The sequence below is a fragment of the Adiantum capillus-veneris genome, chromosome 3 (assembly GCF_014529385.1).
Source record: "Adiantum capillus-veneris isolate H3 chromosome 3, ASM1452938v2, whole genome shotgun sequence".
NCBI classification, from domain to species: Eukaryota; Viridiplantae; Streptophyta; class Polypodiopsida; order Polypodiales; family Pteridaceae; genus Adiantum; species Adiantum capillus-veneris.
Window position 1 is genome coordinate 55,405,746 of NC_140933.1, and position 10,356 is coordinate 55,416,101.

A 10,356-nucleotide genomic window follows, 5' to 3' on the forward strand; every position below is an offset into this window, starting at 1 on the left:
AAGTTTATTTGTGCACATTTCCAACTACTCTTTTTTTATTAGTGCAACTACTCACAACTAGGACCCTTCACACCATCTAGCGTTAATGTAATGTGACCCTTATTCACATGTTCTCGTACTATTAGACCCACACGAGGAGGGGTAGCTGTGTTCGAGCTACCCCCTCCTCCATCCCGATTCCACCCATTTTGCATGTGCATGAGCTATACTCACATCAAATGTCTAATTATCAACTTCTTATCCCTTACCCCCTCCCATGTGGGGGGCAACCTTGTACACCTACTTTGCCATATTCGCCTTTCTCGTCTCTTGCCTTGGATAGGCTTGGAATACATTGGCCTCCACTTTTGGTTTGAAGGTGTCGTCATGTGCCACACATTAGCCACGTCCTTCATATTGACATATTTCCATGTATCATCTCTGGTATTTGTTTCTCTTAGCAGTCACCTACAATATACTTACCTATTATGTGGGTCGAACATTACTATACTTTTTCCTATAAATCTTTAATTTTTTTAAAAAATCACAATGGTAAGTGAATTATATTAACAATTAAACATAAAAATTATGAGAACCCTTCCTATATACCACAATCTTACTTCGTAAAATATGCAAACATTTCATATTCTAAGAGATCTTCCAAGTTCTTGAAGGCAAGAATTGGTGAGTGATGGGATGAAGCAGAGATGGTGTGAGTGTCAGGGTCTCGATGATCTTAGAGTGTGTTTGTGAGACTGTCTTGAGATCTGCTAGGCGCACTTGGTTTGAGCCATATTGCATCATAGCATTTTGCATTCAAAGTATTTACTTGGTAAGCCTAATGAGTTTTTTTTGCAAGGTTTGCAATATTTTAATGACGTTAGTTGGCAAGGCCTTGCCAACTATTTGGCGCCATAATTTTCATAGGTGCACAATTTTTGTTGGCTGTATGCTTTTTGTGCACGCTTAATATAGCCTTATTTTGTGCCCCCCTTTATTTTTCTAAAGCTTCCTGATTAGAGCTTGCTCTTGGGCTTTACTTGGTCAGCATTTTGGTTGACCAAGTAAAGCCCCTTGGTTAGAGCCTGCTCTTGGAGTTACTTGGTCAATAGTTTGGCTGACCATTGGGGCTTGTTGTTGTCATGCATTTTTTCGATGAGCATAAAGTCACTAGGCCATGCCTAAAAGGCTTGCCCACTAGCCTCATTTATATATGTGTACATAGCCCTACAAGTTTTGGAAGTGGCCCTGTAAAAAATAATGTACAAAGGTGTGATTTTTCCAAGCTTGGGTGCTGATGTTTTGGGTTGTTCGATTGGTCGGTTGCTTCCTAGAGAAGCACATTAGGATACATCTACATAAGCCTTTAATATGCCCACCATGTCTCTCGGCTTGATAGGTGCTATTGCTTCCATCAAGAAAACTTGATTCCCTCTTCAATTTAAACAAAGGTAGTCACTTCCCACAGTTTATCAGAATACCCACTGTTGTCCATTAAACTTAGAAAAGCTAAGGAGAAAGATCCTTACTCGAAGGATCAAAGAAGAAGTTAGTCACAGGGGAGCACCTTTTCAAGGACCCACTCTTCAAAATTCTAGTAAATAAGTTTTGAGCAAGTTAAATAAAGATATAGAAGTGTAGATTTTAAAAGCTTAAGATGTCTTTGCTTAGAGTTAGCTTCACCCAACGCCCATTATCTCTATGCAATGTGCAAACCCCTTTGAGGCTAAGCTCTCAGTTAAAGCATCCGCTTGGTTTTTATCCATGTGAACTTTGACTAACTCAATGCATTTGATAGCCAAAAGATCTCGTACCACATGCTACTTGACCTCTATGTGTTTTGACTTGGAGTGAAACACGGGGTTCTTTTCTAACACAATCGCATGTAGCAGTGGAGTCTGGTGTATACCAAGGTCTTCCATTAGATGAGATAACCACATAGCTTTCTTACTGAAGCTTGAAGCTGCACCATACTTTGCCTCAATGGTGGTGGAAGACAAAGTGCAATTTAGGATACATAATATCCAAGAATCTGTTGCTCTAGTGAACAAGAAAACATAACCAAATCTGGATCGCCTACTAGAGTCCACACAACCTGCATAATTGGAATCATTGTATCCAACTATGTATGCATCACTGTTCCCAAAGCGTAAGCACTTGCTATCTCAAGATGTGCTTCATTGCTCCCCAATGATTTTTGCCTAGATTTTCCATAAATGTGCTGACCACTCCCACTGCATATGCAATGTCTGTCCATGAGCTAACCATGGCAAACATAAGACTGCCAAATGACAAAGAATATGAGACCTTTGCCATCTCTGCTTTTTTAGCATCTGATTTGGGACAATCGTGCTTGCTAAATTTTTTGTATGTTGCCATTGGGTACTTAAGAAGAAGGGATGAGGAGCATACATAGTAGGTTTTGGTGGAGCTTTAGAGAAGAACACTTCTCACTCTCCTTATTTTCTATACAAGAAAGAGTATAATGGGCGGGCACTCGACCACAACCTGACACGGGGCTTGAAACCCAGCAAGTAGCACGAAGACTTGAGGGGTGTTTAGAGGCCATCTATCTTGTTTTCTGCCCCAAACCACCTCAATATCAAGCAAGATCCTTAGCTTTCTCTACATAGCCCTTTACTCGCAGTCTACACTATTATATTTTCTCTAAGTCATAGATGATGTAGTTATCCATTCAATTAATATTAGACTACAAAATAAAGTATTTCTTCAATTTATTTTGTAAGCTCTCAACTTACATACTAGATAATGATAGTACAAGTTCCTAGATACATCTCTCAGCTTCTGAGAAAAGTATTTGGCCAATCATCTTTGTCATTGACCTTGAGGTCAGCGTATTGTTCAAAGGCTTGGATTAACAACACTTGTTGCTGCATTTAAATGTAGGGAATGTAATCTACAGGTCATTGCTCTTTTTGAACATCTGGATTTGTCATCTATCTCGGAATTGTTGTTGGATCCTTTCCTTTGTGAGGGTTTGTCTTTGATTCAAAGTGTTTGTGCTTATGTATTCCTAGCTTGCTAGCATTAGTTGTGGCTTTCGATTTTCCCTCCTTGAAAAAATCCCAAAGATTGTGTGAATGAGATCATCTCTTAGACCTCTCTAAATGATTTGGATGTTTAGAATCTTTATATGCATGAACATATCTCATTTTTTTTTTTAATTATATCTAGTTGTCACCTTGAGGACATGGCTAAAGATCATCATAGTCTTTCTTTAATTGTTTTAGATATTTACTACTGTGGTTTTGTTCTTCAATGAATGATTTGGTGGTTTTTCTTCCTTGGGTTGTACCTTGTGTAGGAATTTTGAATAGCTAACAAACTCCAAGTCCTAACTTTGGAGACTGGTTCTTGTCAAGAACTTTGGCTCACCACCATGATTGCCAAAATGGAAAGACCAAGAGCTTGATATCTATAGGATAGTTAGATTCAAAGTTACTAAGAAAGAACATTGAACATCAAGTTTGGTTAATGATTCATAATTTAGATGCTAGACAATCACATGAAACAAAGCATAAATAAAAATACTAGATAGATGTAGTTAAATGAACTTGGTACCAAATTTCAAATAAATATTTGGACCCAAATGAATAGACAAGTTCACATTATGAGACTTTGAATAAAAGTGAACTTAGAATTTATTTCAAATTCATATTTAAATTTAGTGACACAATGATACAAGAATTTGGGAACGATTGGTTGACAACCTACAATCGAGTTTCGTTTTGAAAAGTACAATAATCATCATTGACTCCTTGTAAGCTCTCCTAAGCTCTTCTAGGCTCTCTTGAGGGAGAAAGTGTGAGAGTTACATGCTAAGAGTCAAACCAATCACAAAAGATAAGAGTCCCTAAATAAAATTATTGGGTCTTACTTATAGACACCTCCTTTGAGATTCTAACTATATGTTCTTTCACCAACGTATAGTATAGAGCTATTGCCACACCTTTGTATGAGAGTGTCCTTTGTATGAGACTCTCATTGTGGTAGAGCTCTAGCATATATGGCATTGCATACGAGAAAAAGGATGCCCCCAGATCCCTCTTGTTTCTCTCTACATGCTTTCAGAATTGTACCATTTCTACCATAAAATTGCAAACCTAATGTATGGGTTTATTTCATATTTTTTTGCGTATCTAAGAAAACTTTAAAAACATTACATGCTTCCGTACATTTCCATGCCTTGTATATAGTGGACCTAGAGGCATGAAGCCTTTTCTACAGTCAGAGAGCAAGATGTGCCTACGGGTTACAAAAAAATACTTACTACAACCCATAAATTGATAGATCTGTATATTTGATTAATCCTCCTTGCATCTAATCAAAGCTATATATGATGAGAGAGAGACAAAGAGAGAGAGAGAGAGAGAGAGAGAGAGAGAGAGAGAGAGAGAGAGAGAGAGAGAGAGAGAGAGAGTAGGTGCACCTCCTGGAATGGAGTGCTACACTGGTATAATGAGAGAGGAGAGGAGATAAGATGAACACAAACACTAGGTGCAATCTCCCCCCATGCAATAGTGAGCATTTTCATCCTACGTGTACTTATTTATAGATTTTTCTAATGCTCAAAACGAATAAAAACTGTTCACCTGGACATACAGTGACCATAGCTCATAAAGAGCACTTTAATAATAAAAATAATCATAAATGTGCTATCCTTTTGCATAGTCCATTATTCGCTTATGTTTTTGCCACCTGTCAGCTGCATTAGAAAAATATATTTCCATTTCCATTAGCTACCCCACCATTAGGGAAGCAAGTGTTCTTAGTTTATAAGTTAAGAATCTGGTGAGCATGTGTCATAAAAAAATCATATTAAAACTTATAAATTTAAAAAAAGGAGTTTGCTTATGCACGCTGTTGTCGTCCATATACTACTTGTTCTAGTGCCCCATACCAAAAGAATAAGGAGCATATGTTGTATCCAACCTGGAGTTTAATATTCTTGGTTTAACAAATTAATTCTCATTTGAATTAATTTCTTCTAAATGACTCTCTTTGCATATATTTTTATGAGGCTACAGTCAAGAAATTTTGGAACAAGCAAGAATACAGCGAGACACTTTTAGAAGAAAGATATATTTTACTTATCTATATTATAAGGTATAAACTCAAATAATTTCAATGCCATCGCTTGTACTTACATTGTTTGGAACTTCTTTTGAGATGATTTGTCATGAAACTATACAGCCACTCACATAAGCTTAGGTGATTTAGGATGATCATCAATATTTTTACATACTTTAGTACTCCAATCTACTTCAATTTGGTATCAAACATATAGTAAATGTTTTGTCTATTATGCCTTGTCTAGTCCATTGGTCACGTGAACACAGACCTACTGATTTAGAAAGAGTGTAAATACTCATTTTGGTGTAGATTTGTTGATTTAGGAGACACCTATCAAGCGCGCATATTTTCCAATAATGCCACACATCACTGAACTATAGATTCACTACTTTAAACATTATTAAGTGAAAATTTATTGGTTTAGGCAAGATAAGTGCAGATTTGTCAATTTAGAAGACACGTGTCATTGGTGTCGATTCCTCGATTTAGGCAGCACGGATTACAAAATCAAGCTGCAATGGATGGATACCATTGCTCCTAATCTAATCTTGTTACGTACGTATATAATGAATGTGATGTTGGCTTCGGAATTGGTTTATGATGATTGGTTCTTGACACTGTGTACGGAATTCGACTAGAAATTTATGAGAATTGACTATTGACTAAAGTGTGAACAATGATATCTTATCCCTTTGCTCGGGGGGGGGGGGGGGGGGGGGGGGGGGGGGGGACTTAATAATTATGTGACTATCATATGAGTGCAACAGAAGGGGTTATTAAATTTTATTTTTTCTCACATTTTCACATATAGAGGGGTACCATAAAATATAATTGAAAAAATGTTTTATAGATTGAATATGAAAAATGTGTATTTTATTTTTCAAAAATTCATAGATAAGGAGTTTCAAAAAAAGTCATTGAACGCACGTGATATACACAGTTTATACATAGTGAACCACCACCACCACCACCACCACACCCCCCCCCCCCCCCCCCCCCAGGCTGCGAGTCTCTTTAATGTAGCTTGTTTGAGAAGTTGCTTCGTGGTTCTAAGGTGATACTCAGCATGTAGTGGTCTCCAAAATGTAAGGAGTCGGCACAATCTAGTAAGCTTTAGAAGATATTTAATAAAAACTTTTGAATCATGAAATAGGTGCTAATATGGTGCATCCTTTGATTCTTTACTCGAAAGTAAAGAATTTTTTTAATTAGACATTCCAAGAATTTGATGTGAATCGATGAAAGCACTGTTGACTGTGTAAATGTCTCTACGTGCACTTGCAAAGACTATTCATTGTGGATTGGGGTGAAAGATACAATTATACTTTGAAAGAACATTAGCCATCAGAACATAGGTTCTTCAATGTTTATGGACGGTAGGGCTATAAGTGTCATGGATTATGTTTGCTATATGTCATATATTGTCACACCTATGATTGCTATCGGGGGAAACAAAAATTGTGGAGAGAGATCAAAAGTTGTGGGTTAATGCCATTTCCATGATTTGGAATAAAATTATTATTTACATGGAGGATGTGGACCAAAAGGTGCTCAAAAATTGGAATTTAGTACACTTTCAATCGATTGAACTTGCAAAATCCCGGATTGATCCTGAGCTTTTCTTGGAGAGAATTGACAAAATTTTACATGTTTTAGAGTAGATATATATATTTTTAAAAGAAATCGGTTGAAATTGCAAAATCCCGGATAGATCCTAAGATTTTCTTGGAGAGAATTGGCAGAGTAGATATTGAAAAAAACAAAAAGAAAGAAAAGCAAAATTCCTCAAGCTCAAGAAGCTAAACTTCATGATAAATCATGAAGGTTTGCACCTTGCTCTTAAAAATATTTCCTTGTAAAAAGTTTTCCGGCCCTGCAAGGCATGAGCCGACCGTCTTTCGCGAGCGACATCCGGTGTCTACCTTTCACCATCAAGATCCTTGGTTGGGGGGGGGGCAAGGATTGTGAGTGGTACATCTACACAACTTTTGAGACATAATTTCATCAACAACAATCGTCGTGGGTTCAAAGTGAAGTTCAAGTTCTTCACATCTAGTTCCCCTTTGAAACTAAGAGGAACACTTCTTTGCGTCATGGCTCATCTTTTAATCAAAAGATGTGTGCATACACCTATTTGCTTTATTGCCACTACATACGGCCAGGACATGCAATCATCATTGATGCTAATTTATTCTTCCTCACTTAGGAAGCAACACAAACGCACATTATCATACTTTGTTTGGCAATGGTCTACTTCTAATTGCTCCTTGAGGGCATGAGCGTGCGTGTAGGTGAGGCGATAGAGCGCCAGGTTCAGAAAGCCGAAGCGATGCATTCAATACCACGTGAGCCTCGCGTTTACTACCATTTTGGTCATCTGGCAGTAGCCTGCTAGGCATGCCTGGAGATTGGTTGGGGCGTGCTTGCCACCCCAAAATATAACCAACGCCGACTACACACAGAGAGAGAGAGAGAGAGAGAGAGAGAAAGAATATTTCCATCAAAAAAGAGAGAGAAAGGGAGCGAGGCACAGAGACAGATAGAAAGGCAATAGATTCTGATTGTGGATAAGAGAGAAGAGCAACAGCCACCGCGCATGAAGCCAAGGAGATGGTTTTGAATGCCTTTGGCTATCGACAATGGATTGCATGGCATCAATCCATGCATACTTTATAAAGTGCACCACATTTGACATACACGTCAACCAAGGCATTGCCAAGCATGCCGTTTTCTTTCAACAATCCCTGATTAACAATATAATCATGAATTCTTTTGTCCATATCAGCAAGTGCAAGTGTACATGGGCTTTATGACAACCATGTCTTTTCATAGTTCTTTTCCACGAGAAAAGAGAGAGAGAGAGAGAGAGAGAGAGAGAGAGAGAGGGGTTGGATGGCGACTCACTAGAGAGAGATTGAGAGTAGGTTGGCCACCCTCAGGACTAAATGACACGGAGCATTTAAGAGGGGGGGGGGCGGGGGGGGGGGCGGGGGGGATCAATGGACGGGAAGTCCGCGAGCGGCCGTCGAGGTGATGTCCATCGTAGATCTCTTACTAAAACTAATCCCGGCCAAGAACTAAACCTGGACACGGGGCCTGTGTGGGTTTAGTTCTAAGCGAATCCAGGTTTAATGTTTATAACACCATGTAAAATGGCATTGCGTTCACATGCATGCGGACGGGCGTCGTGGTTAGCTCAAGCCTCAAAAGGCATTCGGGCGCGAGGTCGTGGGTTCCAATCCCGCCTCCTCACCTGCGCCGCAATTTTTTGGGGGGGCCCACCCACCTCGGGATGCCCGCCACCCTCCTCCATCGTCGATCCCCTTACCCACCCCACGTGCGTAGCCGTGTTACTTAGTGTCGTGGGCTCTGACCACTGCATGGTAGGTTAGAAAATTCATGGCCACTGAAAAGAAGGGGCTGGTGGGTGTTGTTTGTTAACTTTGGGATGCCCAAAATGCATGTCAGCATGCTTGTGTGCTTGGGGTCGGTGCGAGAGTGCTCTGACAGTACGGTTAGTGAGATCTCCCCAATATGTGAGTATGGTTGGATGGCATCCAAGTGGTGCATAGCAGGCAACGCCCAAACTTGTGTAAATCTTTTGATTCTCCTAAAAGGTAGGATATGTTGGAGGCCTCTTGGGGGTTGTTTCCAAATTCCCACTGAGTTACGTCAACATCTTCTAGAGTAGCAACTAGATGAAAATTTGGGGTCCTATTTCCCTCTCTGTAGCAGATCTAGCCTCGTTGACTAGATCTTTTAGGTCTCTGGTTTTGTTCGTCACAGTCGGGCGTCGGGGGGTTGCAGATCTCAGTCCTCCATTTAGTTGCCATTACTGAGCGGAGCGAAGGGGTAGTGGTGTTGGATGAGAGATAACTCAGCGGGTGGAATATGGTGGGCTGCATCCAATCAGCGCTAAGCAACTCAGCAGCCAGAATGAGCTCGGAGGTCGACAACTCAGAATGCATAATCTTCCCTGTCGCTTAGCAGCCGCCACATCAGACCCTAGAATCCGTGCAGTCTCTACGAGCTCAAACTGTCAAGCATCGCTGTCCTACAGTGAATCATGATACACTTTAATGCTACTGTGCCCACTGTATGGGCTGCCCTACTCCAACGCTGCAGTGCTCCAGTGTCGTTTTATTGGCCTTCCTCCGCCTGACAATGACGACCGGGAATGGTCAACCACTGACCATTCCCTTCAAAAAGTGCTCCCACCATCCGCCGGTCGCCATGTGGTCGCCCTTTCTTTTAGGGAATGGTCAGCGGATGACCATTCCCTACACCTTACAATGTCAATAACTCCTCTTCTTCTCATTTTCCACTAAATACTCTCTTAAATTTGTTTCCTACGATGAAGGAGGTGATCCCCCCAATTCTCATTCTCACAATCCATGTATTTGAACATATTTGATTGCGGTAATTCGACATCGTGCCAGAGCGAGTGCATGGAAGCTTTCACCTCTGGGTCTAGTATCGACCCTACGTCGGGGCGCTCTGCATGGGCGTGAACTTCTGGCACCAAAACAATGGTCAATTATGGAGCCTCCGCTAATTACTTGGTGAGCCTAATGAACTTTTTCACTTTCTGGATCGTGGAGTGAGCCACTTGGCTCAAATTCAACCATCCGATGATAGAAATCTCAGCTGTTCGTAGAAAAGCAGACGAGAATGCAATTTAACTTTAAGCGAGACATCCTTTGAAATGATGGTGAATAGGCGATGCAACAGGTGAGGCCGAGGGTACATTACTACAGAAGCCACCACATGCTTGTGTTAGAAGAGGGGTTTGTCTGTATGTAGTTGATGTTGACCTCGCTGAGAGCAAGGAGACGATGAATCCATCACATCCTGGAGAAGGGCCAGCGGCCGGCTGGATGAAGGGAAGAAGGAGACGGTTGAGATACAGAGAAAAGGGCTGGTGTCAGGATCCATCAAGCCAGACAAGATCACATTTGTTTGTGTTCTGAATGCATGCTCCTATCTGGCACTTTTGAAAGAGGGAATTGCGGTGCATGCCTCTATAGTAGCTGAGCAATTTGAATCTCACATTGTATGTGGAACTGCGTTTATAAACATGTATGGGAAATGTGGACAAGTGCTCTATGCAGCTAATGTTTTTGACTGCATGCCTATCTGTGCTTTGATGACATCTTATACTCAAAACGGCCATAACCGGCTACTCTTTCTCTCTTGAAAAGCATGCTGGCTGAGGGGATTGAACCAGCAAGCGTTTTTCTTTTAGGTGATGTCGAAGCTTGTGTAGGGCACTGCTTCGTTTAA

General features: G+C 40.6%; 1 pseudogene; it reads left to right on the top strand.

The window, feature by feature from the left end:
- Positions 1–9,704: 9,704 nt before the first annotated feature.
- LOC147460944 (pentatricopeptide repeat-containing protein At2g42920, chloroplastic-like) lies at positions 9,705–10,356 on the top strand (annotated as a pseudogene).